At 31.5% G+C, this 15845-nt stretch overlaps 16 non-coding genes across 16 annotated transcripts; all 16 read left to right on the forward strand.

Moving 5' to 3' along the window:
• The first annotated feature begins 52 nt into the window (after positions 1-52).
• TRNAS-AGA (transfer RNA serine (anticodon AGA)) lies at positions 53-134 on the forward strand. Its single transcript has one exon. It is a non-coding gene; the product is annotated as a tRNA-Ser (tRNA).
• Positions 135-1222: 1088 nt separating this feature from the next.
• TRNAY-GUA (transfer RNA tyrosine (anticodon GUA)) lies at positions 1223-1312 on the forward strand. The gene is given in 2 exon segments: positions 1223-1259; positions 1277-1312. It is a non-coding gene; the product is annotated as a tRNA-Tyr (tRNA).
• A 125-nt stretch (positions 1313-1437) lies between these two features.
• TRNAS-AGA (transfer RNA serine (anticodon AGA)) lies at positions 1438-1519 on the forward strand. Its single transcript has one exon. It is a non-coding gene; the product is annotated as a tRNA-Ser (tRNA).
• Positions 1520-2607: 1088 nt separating this feature from the next.
• TRNAY-GUA (transfer RNA tyrosine (anticodon GUA)) lies at positions 2608-2697 on the forward strand. Its single transcript is given in 2 exon segments — positions 2608-2644; positions 2662-2697. It is a non-coding gene; the product is annotated as a tRNA-Tyr (tRNA).
• Positions 2698-2822: 125 nt separating this feature from the next.
• On the forward strand, positions 2823-2904 carry TRNAS-AGA (transfer RNA serine (anticodon AGA)). Its single transcript has one exon. It is a non-coding gene; the product is annotated as a tRNA-Ser (tRNA).
• A 1087-nt stretch (positions 2905-3991) lies between these two features.
• On the forward strand, positions 3992-4081 carry TRNAY-GUA (transfer RNA tyrosine (anticodon GUA)). The gene is given in 2 exon segments: positions 3992-4028; positions 4046-4081. It is a non-coding gene; the product is annotated as a tRNA-Tyr (tRNA).
• Positions 4082-4205: 124 nt separating this feature from the next.
• Positions 4206-4287, forward strand: TRNAS-AGA (transfer RNA serine (anticodon AGA)). The gene has a single exon. It is a non-coding gene; the product is annotated as a tRNA-Ser (tRNA).
• A 1088-nt stretch (positions 4288-5375) lies between these two features.
• On the forward strand, positions 5376-5465 carry TRNAY-GUA (transfer RNA tyrosine (anticodon GUA)). Its single transcript is given in 2 exon segments — positions 5376-5412; positions 5430-5465. It is a non-coding gene; the product is annotated as a tRNA-Tyr (tRNA).
• A 1510-nt stretch (positions 5466-6975) lies between these two features.
• TRNAS-AGA (transfer RNA serine (anticodon AGA)) lies at positions 6976-7057 on the forward strand. The gene has a single exon. It is a non-coding gene; the product is annotated as a tRNA-Ser (tRNA).
• A 1088-nt stretch (positions 7058-8145) lies between these two features.
• On the forward strand, positions 8146-8235 carry TRNAY-GUA (transfer RNA tyrosine (anticodon GUA)). Its single transcript is given in 2 exon segments — positions 8146-8182; positions 8200-8235. It is a non-coding gene; the product is annotated as a tRNA-Tyr (tRNA).
• A 169-nt stretch (positions 8236-8404) lies between these two features.
• TRNAS-AGA (transfer RNA serine (anticodon AGA)) lies at positions 8405-8486 on the forward strand. The gene has a single exon. It is a non-coding gene; the product is annotated as a tRNA-Ser (tRNA).
• A 1088-nt stretch (positions 8487-9574) lies between these two features.
• On the forward strand, positions 9575-9664 carry TRNAY-GUA (transfer RNA tyrosine (anticodon GUA)). The gene is given in 2 exon segments: positions 9575-9611; positions 9629-9664. It is a non-coding gene; the product is annotated as a tRNA-Tyr (tRNA).
• Positions 9665-9833: 169 nt separating this feature from the next.
• TRNAS-AGA (transfer RNA serine (anticodon AGA)) lies at positions 9834-9915 on the forward strand. Its single transcript has one exon. It is a non-coding gene; the product is annotated as a tRNA-Ser (tRNA).
• Positions 9916-11214: 1299 nt separating this feature from the next.
• TRNAS-AGA (transfer RNA serine (anticodon AGA)) lies at positions 11215-11296 on the forward strand. The gene has a single exon. It is a non-coding gene; the product is annotated as a tRNA-Ser (tRNA).
• A 2469-nt stretch (positions 11297-13765) lies between these two features.
• On the forward strand, positions 13766-13855 carry TRNAY-GUA (transfer RNA tyrosine (anticodon GUA)). The gene is given in 2 exon segments: positions 13766-13802; positions 13820-13855. It is a non-coding gene; the product is annotated as a tRNA-Tyr (tRNA).
• A 1548-nt stretch (positions 13856-15403) lies between these two features.
• TRNAS-AGA (transfer RNA serine (anticodon AGA)) lies at positions 15404-15485 on the forward strand. Its single transcript has one exon. It is a non-coding gene; the product is annotated as a tRNA-Ser (tRNA).
• The last annotated feature ends 360 nt before the right edge of the window (positions 15486-15845 follow it).

A 15845-nucleotide genomic window follows, 5' to 3' on the forward strand; every position in this document is an offset into this window, starting at 1 on the left:
ACATAAACCCTTCTCCTAATTATGTTAAAATAAACACTTTAGCACATGTGAGGTAGTTGTGGCCGAGTGATTAAGGTGATGGACTAGAAATCCATTGGGGTCTCCCCACGTAGCTTCAAACCCTGCCAACTACGTGAAGATTTATGTTTTCTTTTTCTTCAAATTTTACCAAATCTTGCAGCTAGTGATGCTAAGAGTGAGAACAGGCATTAGTGCATCAAAATATTTGGGAGTCTGTTCTCTTTTTTATCATTCACACATTTTCTTCCATTCATTGAGCCTAAGCCCAGTCACTCTTAGCAGCCACACTGATTAGCTTTTATTGATTGGAAATGCATATTCAATGTCAACATTGAAAGAAATGTTTGTATATCTAGCAAAATATCAAAGACATTTGGCACACTAGAAGGTGCAAAATTAAGATCAATTGTTAGGAGATTAATCTGTTAATCTGTGAGTTTTAAGGTACATACAAGACAAATTGTGTTTTGATATGGTATATTTTTGATTATTTGATTTTAATTTACATAAAGAAATTAGCTTTCCATATTTTGGTTTGCTACAAGATTATATTTGGGCTCCATTATTTCTTGAACAATTAAACAGTTAAAAAAACAAGCTAAATTTGAAAATTGAAAAAGTGTTGATGTTTTAAAGCTATATCTAGCAAAATATCAAATACATTTGGTACATTAGAATGTGCAAAATTAAGCCCAATTGTTAGTAGATAAATCTGTTAATTTGTGAGTTCTAAGGTAGATACAATTTTGATATGGCATATTTTTGATTAGTTGATTTTAATTTAGATATGCAACGTAGCTTTTTCTATATTTTGTTTTGCTGCAATATTATATTTGGGCCCCATTATTTCTTGAACAATTAAACACTTAAAAAAACAAGCTAAATTTGAAAAGTGAAAAAGTGTTGATATTTTAAAGTATCTCTAATCTTGATGTAAATGTGGCTACAGATGGAAGATCTATGAAAACTGCTTTCTAAACTAGCTGTTGCCAGATGATAGAAAAATAACAAATTTAAGTTAAACTTCTGGTGATATTTAGCAAATCATTAAACATGATTATTTGTGATGATTATGCAAAACAGGAATAAACATATAAATAACTTTTGTCTAGTTTAATTACTTTATTGGGTAAGTTTTAGATAGTGAAAGGTTTTACATGTCCACTCCATCAGATATAGTGCAGATGATTTCTATAGGGAACCTTCGATAGCTCAGCTGGTAGAGCGGAGGACTGTAGAGGAGTTTGGTACAGCAATCCTTAAGTCACTGGTTCAATTCCAGCTCAAAGGATTAATTTTTTTTAATTATGTTAGATGGCCATTTATGTAATTTTACACATTCTAAACCATGCAAACCATGCAAAACATAAACCCTTCTCCTAATTATGTTAAAATAAACACTTTAGCACATGTGAGGTAGTTTTGGCCGAGTGGTTAAGGCGATGGACTAGAAATCCATTGGGGTCTCCCCACGTAGCTTCAAACCCTGCCAACTACGTGCAGATTTATGTTTTCTTTTTCTTCAAATTTTACCAAATCTTGCAGCTAGTGATGCTAAAAGTGAGAACAGGCATTAGTGCATCAAAATATTTGGGAGTCTGTTCTCTTTTTTATCATTCACACATTTTCTTCCATTCATTGAGCCTAAGCCCAGTCACTCTTAGCAGCCACACTGATTAGCTTTTATTGATTGGAAATGCATATTCAATGTCAACATTGAAAGAAATGTTTGTATATCTAGCAAAATATCAAAGACATTTGGCACACTAGAAGGTGCAAAATTAAGATCAATTGTTAGGAGATTAATCTGTTAATCTGTGAGTTTTAAGGTAGATACAAGACAAATTGTGTTTTGATATGGTATATTTTTGATTATTTGATTTTAATTTACATAAAGAAATTAGCTTTCCATATTTTGGTTTGCTACAAGATTATATTTGGGCTCCATTATTTCTTGAACAATTAAACAGTTAAAAAAACAAGCTAAATTTGAAAAGTGAAAAAGTGTTGATGTTTTAAAGCTATATCTAGCAAAATATCAAATACATTTGGTACATTAGAATGTGCAAAATTAAGCCCAATTGTTAGTAGATAAATCTGTTAATTTGTGAGTTCTAAGGTAGATACAATTTTGATATGGCATATTTTTGATTAGTTGATTTTAATTTAGATATGCAACGTAGCTTTTTCTATATTTTGTTTTGCTGCAATATTATATTTGGGCCCCATTATTTCTTGAACAATTAAACACTTAAAAAAACAAGCTAAATTTGAAAAGTGAAAAAGTGTTGATATTTTAAAGTATCTCTAATCTTGATGTAAATGTGGCTACAGATGGAAGATCTATGAAAACTGCTTTCTAAACTAGCTGTTGCCAGATGATAGAAAAATAACAAATTTAAGTTAAACTTCTGGTGATATTTAGCAAATCATTAAACATGATTATTTGTGATGATTATGCAAAACAGGAATAAACATATAAATAACTTTTGTCTAGTTTAATTACTTTATTGGGTAAGTTTTAGATAGTGAAAGGTTTTACATGTCCACTCCATCAGATATAGTGCAGATCATTTCTATAGGGAACCTTCGATAGCTCAGCTGGTAGAGCGGAGGACTGTAGAGGAGTTTGGTACAGCAATCCTTAAGTCGCTGGTTCAATTCCAGCTCAAAGGATCAATTTTTTTTAATTATGTTAGATGGCCATTTATGTAATTTTACACATTCTAAACCATGCAAACCATGCAAAACATAAACCCTTCTCCTAATTATGTTAAAATAAACACTTTAGCACATGTGAGGTAGTTTTGGCCGAGTGGTTAAGGCGATGGACTAGAAATCCATTGGGGTCTCCCCACGTAGCTTCAAACCCTGCCAACTACGTGCAGATTTATGTTTTCTTTTTCTTCAAATTTTACCAAATCTTGCAGCTAGTGATGCTAAGAGTGAGAACAGGCATTAGTGCATCAAAATATTTGGGAGTCTGTTCTCTTTTTTATCATTCACACATTTTCTTCCATTCATTGAGCCTAAGCCCAGTCACTCTTAGCAGCCACACTGATTAGCTTTTATTGATTGGAAATGCATATTCAATGTCATCATTGAAAGAAATGTTTGTATATCTAGCAAAATATCAAAGACATTTGGCACACTAGAAGGTGCAAAATTAAGATCAATTGTTAGGATATTAATCTGTTAATCTGTGAGTTTTAAGGTAGATACAAGACAAATTGTGTTTTGATATGGTATATTTTTGATTATTTGATTTAATTTACATAAAGAAATTAGCTTTCCATATTTTGGTTTGCTACAAGATTATATTTGGGCTCCATTATTTCTTGAACAATTAAACAGTTAAAAAAACAAGCTAAATTTGAAAAGTGAAAAAGTGTTGATGTTTTAAAGCTATATCTAGCAAAATATCAAATACATTTGGTACATTAGAATGTGCAAAATTAAGCCCAATTGTTAGTAGATAAATCTGTTAATTTGTGAGTTCTAAGGTAGATACAATTTTGATATGGCATATTTTTGATTAGTTGATTTTAATTTACATATGCAACGTAGCTTTTTCTATATTTTGATTTGCTGCAATATTATATTTGGGCCCCATTATTTCTTGAACAATTAAACAATTAAAAAAACAAGCTAATTTTGAAAAGTGAAAAAGTGTTGATATTTTAAAGTATCTCTAATCTTGATGTAAATGTGGCTACAGATGGAAGATCTATGAAAACTGCTTTCTAAACTAGCTGTTGCCAGATGATAGAAAAATAACAAATTTAAGTTAAACTTCTGGTGATATTTAGCAAATCATTAAACATGATTATTTGTGATGATTATGCAAAACAGGAATAAACATATAAATAACTTTTGTCTAGTTTAATTACTTTATTGGGTAAGTTTTAGATAGTGAAAGGTTTTACATGTCCACTCCATCAGATATAGTGCAGATGATTTCTATAGGGAACCTTCGATAGCTCAGCTGGAAGAGCGGAGGACTGTAGAGGAGTTTGGTACAGCAATCCTTAAGTCGCTGGTTCAATTCCAGCTCAAAGGATCAATTTTTTTAATTATGTTAGATGGCCATTTATGTAATTTTACACATTCTAAACCATGCAAACCATGCAAAACATAAACCCTTCTCCTAATTATGTTAAAATAAACACTTTAGCACATGTGAGGTAGTTTTGGCCGAGTGGTTAAGGCGATGGACTAGAAATCCATTGGGGTCTCCCCACGTAGCTTCAAACCCTGCCAACTACGTGCAGATTTATGTTTTCTTTTTCTTCAAATTTTACCAAATCTTGCAGCTAGTGATGCTAAGAGTGAGAACAGGCATTAGTGCATCAAAATATTTGGGAGTCTGTTCTCTTTTTTATCATTCACACATTTTCTTCCATTCATTGAGCCTAAGCCCAGTCACTCTTAGCAGCCACACTGATTAGCTTTTATTGATTGGAAATGCATATTCAATGTCAACATTGAAAGAAATGTTTGTATATCTAGCAAAATATCAAAGACATTTGGCACACTAGAAAGTGCAAAATTAAGATCAATTGTTAGGATATTAATCTGTTAATCTGTGAGTTTTAAGGTAGATACAAGACAAATTGTGTTTTGATATGGTATATTTTTGATTATTTGATTTTAATTTACATAAAGAAATTAGCTTTCCATATTTTGGTTTGCTACAAGATTATATTTGGGCTCCATTATTTCTTGAACAATTAAACAGTTAAAAAAACAAGCTAAATTTGAAAAGTGAAAAAGTGTTGATGTTTTAAAGCTATATCTAGCAAAATATCAAATACATTTGGTACATTAGAATGTGCAAAATTAAGCCCAATTGTTAGTAGATAAATCTGTTAATTTGTGAGTTCTAAGGTAGATACAATTTTGATATGGCATATTTTTGATTAGTTGATTTTAATTTAGATATGCAACGTAGCTTTTTCTATATTTTGTTTTGATGCAATATTATATTTGGGCCCCATTATTTCTTGAACAATTAAACACTTAAAAAAACAAGCTAAATTTGAAAAGTGAAAAAGTGTTGATATTTTAAAGTATCTCTAATCTTGATGTAAATGTGGCTACAGATGGAAGATCTATGAAAACTGCTTTCTAAACTAGCTGTTGCCAGATGATAGAAAAATAACAAATTTAAGTTAAACTTCTTGTGATATTTAGCAAATCATTAAACATGATTATTTGTGATGATTATGCAAAACAGGAATAAACATATAAATAACTTTTGTCTAGTTTAATTACTTTATTGGGTAAGTTTTAGATAGTGAAAGGTTTTACATGTCCACTCCATCAGATATAGTGCAGATGATTTCTATAGGGAACCTTCGATAGCTCAGCTGGTAGAGCGGAGGACTGTAGAGGAGTTTGGTACAGCAATCCTTAAGTCGCTGGTTCAATTCCAGCTCAAAGGATTAATTTTTTTTAATTATGTTAGATGGCCATTTATGTAATTTTACACATTCTAAACCATGCAAACCATGCAAAACATAAACCCTTCTCCTAATTATGTTAAAATAAACACTTTAGCACATGTGAGGTAGTTTTAGCCGAGTGGTTAAGGCGATGGACTAGAAATCCATTGGGGTCTCCCCACGTAGCTTCAAACCCTGCCAACTACGTGCAGATTTATGTTTTCTTTTTCTTCAAATTTTACCAAATCTTGCAGCTAGGGATGCTAAGAGTGAGAACAGGCATTAGTGCATCAAAATATTTGGGAGTCTGTTCTCTTTTTTATCATTCACACATTTTCTTCCATTCATTGAGCCTAAGCCCAGTCACTCTTAGCAGCCACACTGATTAGCTTTTATTGATTGGAAATGCATATTCAATGTCATCATTGAAAGAAATGTTTGTATATCTAGCAAAATATCAAAGACATTTGGCACACTAGAAGGTGCAAAATTAAGATCAATTGTTAGGAGATTAATCTGTTAATCTGTGAGTTTTAAGGTAGATACAAGACAAATTGTGTTTTGATATGGTATATTTTTGATTATTTGATTTTAATTTACATAAAGAAATTAGCTTTCCATATTTTGGTTTGCTACAAGATTATATTTGGGCTCCATTATTTCTTGAACAATTAAACAGTTAAAAAAACAAGCTAAATTTGAAAAGTGAAAAAGTGTTGATGTTTTAAAGCTATATCTAGCAAAATATCAAATACATTTGGTACATTAGAATGTGCAAAATTAAGCCCAATTGTTAGTAGATAAATCTGTTAATTTGTGAGTTCTAAGGTAGATACAATTTTGATATGGCATATTTTTGATTAGTTGATTTTAATTTAGATATGCAACGTAGCTTTTTCTATATTTTGTTTTGATGCAATATTATATTTGGGCCCCATTATTTCTTGAACAATTAAACACTTAAAAAAACAAGCTAAATTTGAAAAGTGAAAAAGTGTTGATATTTTAAAGTATCTCTAATCTTGATGTAAATGTGGCTACAGATGGAAGATCTATGAAAACTGCTTTCTAAACTAGCTGTTGCCAGATGATAGAAAAATAACAAATTTAAGTTAAACTTCTGGTGATATTTAGCAAATCATTAAACATGATTATTTGTGATGATTATGCAAAACAGGAATAAACATATAAATAACTTTTGTCTAGTTTAATTACTTTATTGGGTAAGTTTTAGATAGTGAAAGGTTTTACATGTCCACTCCATCAGATATAGTGCAGATGATTTCTATAGGGAACCTTCGATAGCTCAGCTGGTAGAGCGGAGGACTGTAGAGGAGTTTGGTACAGCAATCCTTAAGTCGCTGATTCAATTCCAGCTCAAAGGATTAATTTTTTTTAATTATGTTAGATGGCCATTTATGTAATTTTACACATTCTAAACCATGCAAACCATGCAAAACATAAACCCTTCTCCTAATTATGTTAAAATAAACACTTTAGCACATGTGAGGTAGTTGTGGCCGAGTGGTTAAGGCGATGGACTAGAAATCCATTGGGGTCTCCCCACGTAGCTTCAAACCCTGCCAACTACGTGCAGATTTATGTTTTCTTTTTCTTCAAATTTTACCAAATCTTGCAGCTAGGGATGCTAAGAGTGAGAACAGGCATTAGTGCATCAAAATATTTGGGAGTCTGTTCTCTTTTTTATCATTCACACATTTTCTTCCATTCATTGAGCCTAAGCCCAGTCACTCTTAGCAGCCACACTGATTAGCTTTTATTGATTGGAAATGCATATTCAATGTCAACATTGAAAGAAATGTTTGTATATCTAGCAAAATATCAAAGACATTTGGCACACTAGAAGGTGCAAAATTAAGATCAATTGTTAGGATATTAATCTGTTAATCTGTGAGTTTTAAGGTAGATACAAGACAAATTGTGTTTTGATATGGTATATTTTTGATTATTTGATTTTAATTTACATAAAGAAATTAGCTTTCCATATTTTGGTTTGCTACAAGATTATATTTGGGCTCCATTATTTCTTGAACAATTAAACAGTTAAAAAAACAAGCTAAATTTGAAAAGTGAAAAAGTGTTGATGTTTTAAAGCTATATCTAGCAAAATATCAAATACATTTGGTACATTAGAATGTGCAAAATTAAGCCCAGTTGTTTGTAGATAAATCTGTTAATTTGTGAGTTCTAAGGTAGATACAATTTTGATATGGCATATTTTTGATTAGTTGATTTTAATTTAGATATGCAACGTAGCTTTTTCTATATTTTGTTTTGCTGCAATATTATATTTGGGCCCCATTATTTCTTGAACAATTAAACACTTAAAAAAACAAGCTAAATTTGAAAAGTGAAAAAGTGTTGATATTTTAAAGTATCTCTAATCTTGATGTAAATGTGGCTACAGATGGAAGATCTATGAAAACTACTTTCTAAACTAGCTGTTGCCAGATGATAGAAAAATAACAAATTTAAGTTAAACTTCTGGTGATATTTAGCAAATCATTAAACATGATTATTTGTGATGATTATGCAAAACAGGAATAAACATATAAATAACTTTTGTCTAGTTTAATTACTTTATTGGGTAAGTTTTAGATAGTGAAAGGTTTTACATGTCCACTCCATCAGATATAGTGCAGAAGATTTCTATAGGGAACCTTTGATAGCTCAGCTGGTAGAGCGGAGGACTGTAGAGGAGTTTGGTACAGCAATCCTTAGGTTGCTGGTTCAATTCCAGCTCGAAGGAAACAGCAATCCTTAGGTTGCTGGTTCAATTCCGGCTCGAAGGAAACAATTTTTTTTAATTATCTTAGATGGCCATTTATGTAATTTTACACATTCTAAACCATGCAAACCATGCAAAACATAAACCCTTCTCCTAATTATGTTAAAATAAACACTTTAGCACATGTGAGGTAGTTGTGGCCGAGTGATTAAGGCGATGGACTAGAAATCCATTGGGGTCTCCCCACGTAGCTTCAAACCCTGCCAACTACGTGAAGATTTATGTTTTCTTTTTCTTCAAATTTTACCAAATCTTGCAGCTAGTGATGCTAAGAGTGAGAACAGGCATTAGTGCATCAAAATATTTGGGAGTCTGTTCTCTTTTTTATCATTCACACATTTTCTTCCATTCATTGAGCCTAAGCCCAGTCACTCTTAGCAGCCACACTGATTAGCTTTTATTGATTGGAAATGCATATTCAATGTCAACATTGAAAGAAATGTTTGTATATCTAGCAAAATATCAAAGACATTTGGCACACTAGAAGGTGCAAAATTAAGATCAATTGTTAGGAGATTAATCTGTTAATCTGTGAGTTTTAAGGTAGATACAAGACAAATTGTGTTTTGATATGGTATATTTTTGATTATTTGATTTTAATTTACATAAAGAAATTAGCTTTCCATATTTTGGTTTGCTACAAGATTATATTTGGGCTCCATTATTTCTTGAACAATTAAACAGTTAAAAAAACAAGCTAAATTTGAAAAGTGAAAAAGTGTTGATGTTTTAAAGCTATATCTAGCAAAATATCAAATACATTTGGTACATTAGAATGTGCAAAATTAAGCCCAGTTGTTAGTAGATAAATCTGTTAATTTGTGAGTTCTAAGGTAGATACAATTTTGATATGGCATATTTTTGATTAGTTGATTTTAATTTAGATATGCAACGTAGCTTTTTCTATATTTTGTTTTGCTGCAATATTATATTTGGGCCCCATTATTTCTTGAACAATTAAACACTTAAAAAAACAAGCTAAATTTGAAAAGTGAAAAAGTGTTGATATTTTAAAGTATCTCTAATCTTGATGTAAATGTGGCTACAGATGGAAGATCTATGAAAACTACTTTCTAAACTAGCTGTTGCCAGATGATAGAAAAATAACAAATTTAAGTTAAACTTCTGGTGATATTTAGCAAATCATTAAACATGATTATTTGTGATGATTATGCAAAACAGGAATAAACATATAAATAACTTTTGTCTAGTTTAATTACTTTATTGGGTAAGTTTTAGATAGTGAAAGGTTTTACATGTCCACTCCATCAGATATAGTGCAGAAGATTTCTATAGGGAACCTTTGATAGCTCAGCTGGTAGAGCGGAGGACTGTAGAGGAGTGTGGTACAGCAATCCTTAGGTTGCTGGTTCAATTCCAGCTCAAAGGAAACAGCAATCCTTAGGTTGCTGGTTCAATTCCAGCTCGAAGGAAACAATTTTTTTTAATTATCTTAGATGGCCATTTATGTAATTTTACACATTCTAAACCATGCAAACCATGCAAAACATAAACCCTTCTCCTAATTATGTTAAAATAAACACTTTAGCACATGTGAGGTAGTTGTGGCCGAGTGATTAAGGCGATGGACTAGAAATCCATTGGGGTCTCCCCACGTAGCTTCAAACCCTGCCAACTACGTGAAGATTTATGTTTTCTTTTTCTTCAAATTTTACCAAATCTTGCAGCTAGTGATGCTAAGAGTGAGAACAGGCATTAGTGCATCAAAATATTTGGGAGTCTGTTCTCTTTTTTATCATTCACACATTTTCTTCCATTCATTGAGCCTAAGCCCAGTCACTCTTAGCAGCCACACTGATTAGCTTTTATTGATTGGAAATGCATATTCAATGTCAACATTGAAAGAAATGTTTGTATATCTAGCAAAATATCAAAGACATTTGGCACACTAGAAGGTGCAAAATTAAGATCAATTGTTAGGAGATTAATCTGTTAATCTGTGAGTTTTAAGGTAGATACAAGACAAATTGTGTTTTGATATGGTATATTTTTGATTATTTGATTTTAATTTACATAAAGAAATTAGCTTTCCATATTTTGGTTTGCTACAAGATTATATTTGGGCTCCATTATTTCTTGAACAATTAAACAGTTAAAAAAACAAGCTAAATTTGAAAAGTGAAAAAGTGTTGATGTTTTAAAGCTATATCTAGCAAAATATCAAATACATTTGGTACATTAGAATGTGCAAAATTAAGCCCAATTGTTAGTAGATAAATCTGTTAATTTGTGAGTTCTAAGGTAGATACAATTTTGATATGGCATATTTTTGATTAGTTGATTTTAATTTAGATATGCAACGTAGCTTTTTCTATATTTTGTTTTGATGCAATATTATATTTGGGCCCCATTATTTCTTGAACAATTAAACACTTAAAAAAACAAGCTAAATTTGAAAAGTGAAAAAGTGTTGATATTTTAAAGTATCTCTAATCTTGATGTAAATGTGGCTACAGATGGAAGATCTATGAAAACTGCTTTCTAAACTAGCTGTTGCCAGATGATAGAAAAATAACAAATTTAAGTTAAACTTCTGGTGATATTTAGCAAATCATTAAACATGATTATTTGTGATGATTATGCAAAACAGGAATAAACATATAAATAACTTTTGTCTAGTTTAATTACTTTATTGGGTAAGTTTTAGATAGTGAAAGGTTTTACATGTCCACTCCATCAGATATAGTGCAGATGATTTCTATCTCTACAGTCCTCCGCTGGTAGAGCGGAGGACTGTAGAGAAGTTTGGTACAGCAATCCTTAGGTTGCTGGTTCAATTCTGGCTCGATGGAAACAATTTTTTTTTAATTTTCTTAGATGGCCATTTATGTAATTTTACACATTCTAAACCATGCAAACCATGCAAACCATAAACCCTTCTCCTAATTATGTTAAATTAAGCACTTTAGCACATGTGAGGTAGTTGTGGCCAAGTGGTAAAGGCGATGGACTAGAAATCCATTGGGGTCTCCCCAAGTAGCTTCAAATCCTGCCAACTACGTGCAGATTGATGTTTTCTTTTTCTTCAAATTTTACCAAATCTTGCAGCTAGTGATGCTAAGAGTGAGAACAGGCATTAGTGCATCAAAATATTTGGGAGTCTGTTCTCTTTTTTATCATTCACAAATTTTCTTCCATTCATTGAGCCTAAGCCCAGTCACTCTTAGCAGCCACACTGATTAGCTTTTATTGATTGGAAATGCATATTCAATGTCAACATTGAAAGAAATGTTTGTATATCTAGCAAAATATCAAAGACATTTGGCACACTAGAAGGTGCAAAATTAAGATCAATTGTTAGGAGATTAATCTGTTAATCTGTGAGTTTTAAGGTAGATACTAGACAAATTGTGTTTTGATATGGTATATTTTTGATTATTTGATTTTAATTTACATAAAGAAATTAGCTTTCCATATTTTGGTTTGCTACAAGATTATATTTGGGCTCCATTATTTCTTGAACAATTAAACAGTTAAAAAAACAAGCTAAATTTGAAAAGTGAAAAAGTGTTGATGTTTTAAAGCTATATCTAGCAAAATATCAAATACATTTGGTACATTAGAATGTGCAAAATTAAGCCCAATTGTTAGTAGATAAATCTGTTAATTTTTGAGTTCTAAGGTAGATACAATTTTGATATGGCATATTTTTGATTAGTTGATTTTAATTTAGATATGCAACGTAGCTTTTTCTATATTTTGATTTGCTGCAATATTATATTTGGGCCCCATTATTTCTTGAACAATTAAACACTTAAAAAAACAAGCTAAATTTGAAAAGTGAAAAAGTGTTGATATTTTAAAGTATCTCTAATCTTGATGTAAATGTGGCTACAGATGGAAGATCTATGAAAACTGCTTTCTAAACTAGCTGTTGCCAGATGATAGAAAAATAACAAATTTAAGTTAAACTTCTGGTGATATTTAGCAAATCATTAAACATGATTATTTGTGATGATTATGCAAAACAGGAATAAACATATAAATAACTTTTGTCTAGTTTAATTACTTTATTGGGTAAGTTTTAGATAGTGAAAGGTTTTACATGTCCACTCCATCAGATATAGTGCAGATGATTTCTATCTCTACAGTCCTCCCCTGGTAGAGCGGAGGACTGTAGAGAAGTTTGGTACAGCAATCCTTAGGTTGCTGGTTCAATTCCGGCTCGATGGAAACAATTTTTTTTTAATTTTCTTAGATGGCCATTTATGTAATTTTACACATTCTAAACCATGCAAACCATGCAAACCATAAACCCTTCTCCTAATTATGTTAAATTAAGCACTTTAGCACATGTGAGGTAGTTGTGGCCAAGTGGTAAATACGATGGACTAGAAATCCATTGGGGTCTCCCCAAGTAGCTTCAAATCCTGCCAACTACGTGCAGATTGATGTTTTCTTTTTCTTCAAATTTTACCAAATCTTGCAGCTAGTGATGCTAAGAGTGAGAACAGGCATTAGTGCATCAAAATATTTGGGAGTCTGTTCTCTTTTTTATCATTCACAAATTTTCTTCCATTCATTGAGCCTAAGCCCAGTCACTCTTAGCAGCCACACTGATTAGCTTTTATTGATTGGAAATGCATATTCAATGTCAACATTGAAAGAAATGTTTGTATATCTAGCAAAATATCAAAGACATTTGGCACACTAGAAGGTGCAAAATTAAGATCAATTGTTAGGAGATTAATCTGTTAATCTGTGAGTTTTAAGGTAGATACAAGACAAATTGTGTTTTGATATGGTATATTTTTGATTATTTGATTTTAATTTACATAAAGAAATTAGCTTTCCATATTTTGGTTTGCTGCAAGATTATATTTGGGCTCCATTATTTCTTGAAAAATTAAACAGTTAAAAAAACAAGCTAAATTTGAAAAGTGAAAAAGTGTTGATGTTTTAAAGCTATATCTAGCAAAATATCAAATACATTTGGTACATTAGAATGTGCAAAATTAAGCCCAATTGTTAGTAGATAAATCTGTTAATTTGTGAGGTCAAAGGTAGATACAATTTTGATATGGCATATTTTTGATTAGTTGATTTTAATTTAGATATGCAACGTAGCTTTTTCTATATTTTATTTTGCTGCAATATTATATTTGGGCCCAATTATTTCTTGAACAATTACAAACTTAAAAAAACAAGCTAAATTTGAAAAGTGAAAAAGTGTTGATATTTTAAAGTATCTCTAATCTTGATGTAAATGTGTCTACAGATGGAAGATCTATGAAAACTGCTTTCTAAACTAGCTGTTGCCAGATGATAGAAAAATAACAAATTTAAGTTAAACTTCTGGTGATATTTAGCAAATCATTAAACATGATTATTTGTGATGATTATGCAAAACAGGAATAAACATATAAATAACTTTTGTCTAGTTTAATTACTTTATTGGGTAAGTTTTAGATAGTGAAAGGTTTTACATGTCCTCTCCATCAGATATAGTGCAGATGATATCTATAGGGAACCTTTGATAGCTCAGCTGGTAGAGCGGAGGACTGTAGAGGAGTTTGGTACAGCAATCCTTAGGTTGCTGGTTCAATTCCGGCTCAAAGGAAACAGCAATCCTTAGGTTGCTGGTTCAATTCCAGCTCGAAGGATCAATTTTTTTTAATTATGTTAGATGGCCATTTATGTAATTTTACACATTCTAAACCATCAAACCATGCAAAACATAAACCCTTCTCCTAATTATGTTAAATTAAGCACTTTAGCACATGTGAGGTGTTTGTGGCCAAGTGGTAAAGGCGATGGACTAGAAATCCATTGGGGTCTCCCCATGTAGCTTCAAACCCTGCCAACTACGTGCAGATTTATGTTTTCTTTTTCTTCAAATTTTACCAAATCTTGCAGCTAGTGATGCTAAGAGTGAGAACAGGCATTAGTGCATCAAAATATTTGGGAGTCTGTTCTCTTTTTTATCATTCACACATTTTCTTCCATTCATTGAGCCTAAGCCCAGTCACTCTTAGCAGCCACACTGATTAGCTTTTATTGATTGGAAATGCATATTCAATGTCAACATTGAAAGAAATGTTTGTATATCTAGCAAAATATCAAAGACATTTGGCACACTAGAAGGTGCAAAATTAAGATCAATTGTTAGGAGATTAATCTGTTAATCTGTGAGTTTTAAGGTAGATACAAGACAAATTGTGTTTTGATATGGTATATTTTTGATTATTTGATTTTAATTTACATAAAGAAATTAGCTTTCCATATTTTGGTTTGCTGCAAGATTATATTTGGGCTCCATTATTTCTTGAACAATTAAACAGTTAAAAAAACAATCTAAATTTGAAAAGTGAAAAAGTGTTGATGTTTTAAAGCTATATCTCGCAAAATATCAAATACATTTGGTACATTAGAATGTGCAAAATTAAGCCCAATTGTTAGTAGATAAATCTGTTAATTTTTGAGTTCTAAGGTAGATACAATTTTGATATGGCATATTTTTGATTAGTTGATTTTAATTTAGATATGCAACGTAGCTTTTTCTATATTTTGATTTGCTGCAATATTATTTTTGGGCCCCATTATTTCTTGAACAATTAAACACTTAAAAAAACAAGCTAAATTTGAAAAGTGAAAAAGTGTTGATATTTTAAAGTATCTCTAATCTTGATGTAAATGTGGCTACAGATGGAAGATCTATGAAAACTGCTTTCTAAACTAGCTGTTGCCAGATGATAGAAAAATAACAAATTTAAGTTAAACTTCTGGTGATATTTAGCAAATCATTAAACATGATTATTTGTGATGATTATGCAAAACAGGAATAAACATATAAATAACTTTTGTCTAGTTTAATTACTTTATTGGGTAAGTTTTAGATAGTGAAAGGTTTTACATGTCCACTCCATCAGATATAGTGCAGATGATTTCTATCTCTACAGTCCTCCGCTGGTAGAGCGGAGGACTGTAGAGAAGTTTGGTACAGCAATCCTTAGGTTGCTGGTTCAATTCCGGCTCGATGGAAACAATTTTTTTTTAATTTTCTTAGATGGCCATTTATGTAATTTTACACATTCTAAACCATGCAAACCATGCAAACCATAAACCCTTCTCCTAATTATGTTAAATTAAGCACTTTAGCACATGTGAGGTAGTTGTGGCCAAGTGGTAAAGGCGATGGACTAGAAATCCATTGGGGTCTCCCCACGTAGCTTCAAATCCTGCCAACTACGTGCAGATTGATGTTTTCTTTTTCTTCAAATTTTACCAAATCTTGCAGCTAGTGATGCTAAGAGTGAGAACAGGCATTAGTGCATCAAAATATTTGGGAGTCTGTTCTCTTTTTTATCATTCACACATTTTCTTCCATTCATTGAGCCTAAGCCCAGTCACTCTTAGCAGCCACACTGATTAGCTTTTATTGATTGGAAATGCATATTCAATGTCAACATTGAAAGAAATGTTTGTATATCTAGCAAAATATCAAAGACATTTGGCACACTAGAAGGTGCAAAATTAAGATCAATTGTTAGGAGATTAATCTGTTAATCTGTGAGTTTTAAGGTAGATACAAGACAAATTGTGTTTTGATA

This window comes from Taudactylus pleione, unplaced genomic scaffold (genome assembly GCF_031769625.1).
Source record: "Taudactylus pleione unplaced genomic scaffold, aTauple2 ptg000050l, whole genome shotgun sequence".
Classification (NCBI taxonomy): Eukaryota; Metazoa; Chordata; class Amphibia; order Anura; family Myobatrachidae; genus Taudactylus; species Taudactylus pleione.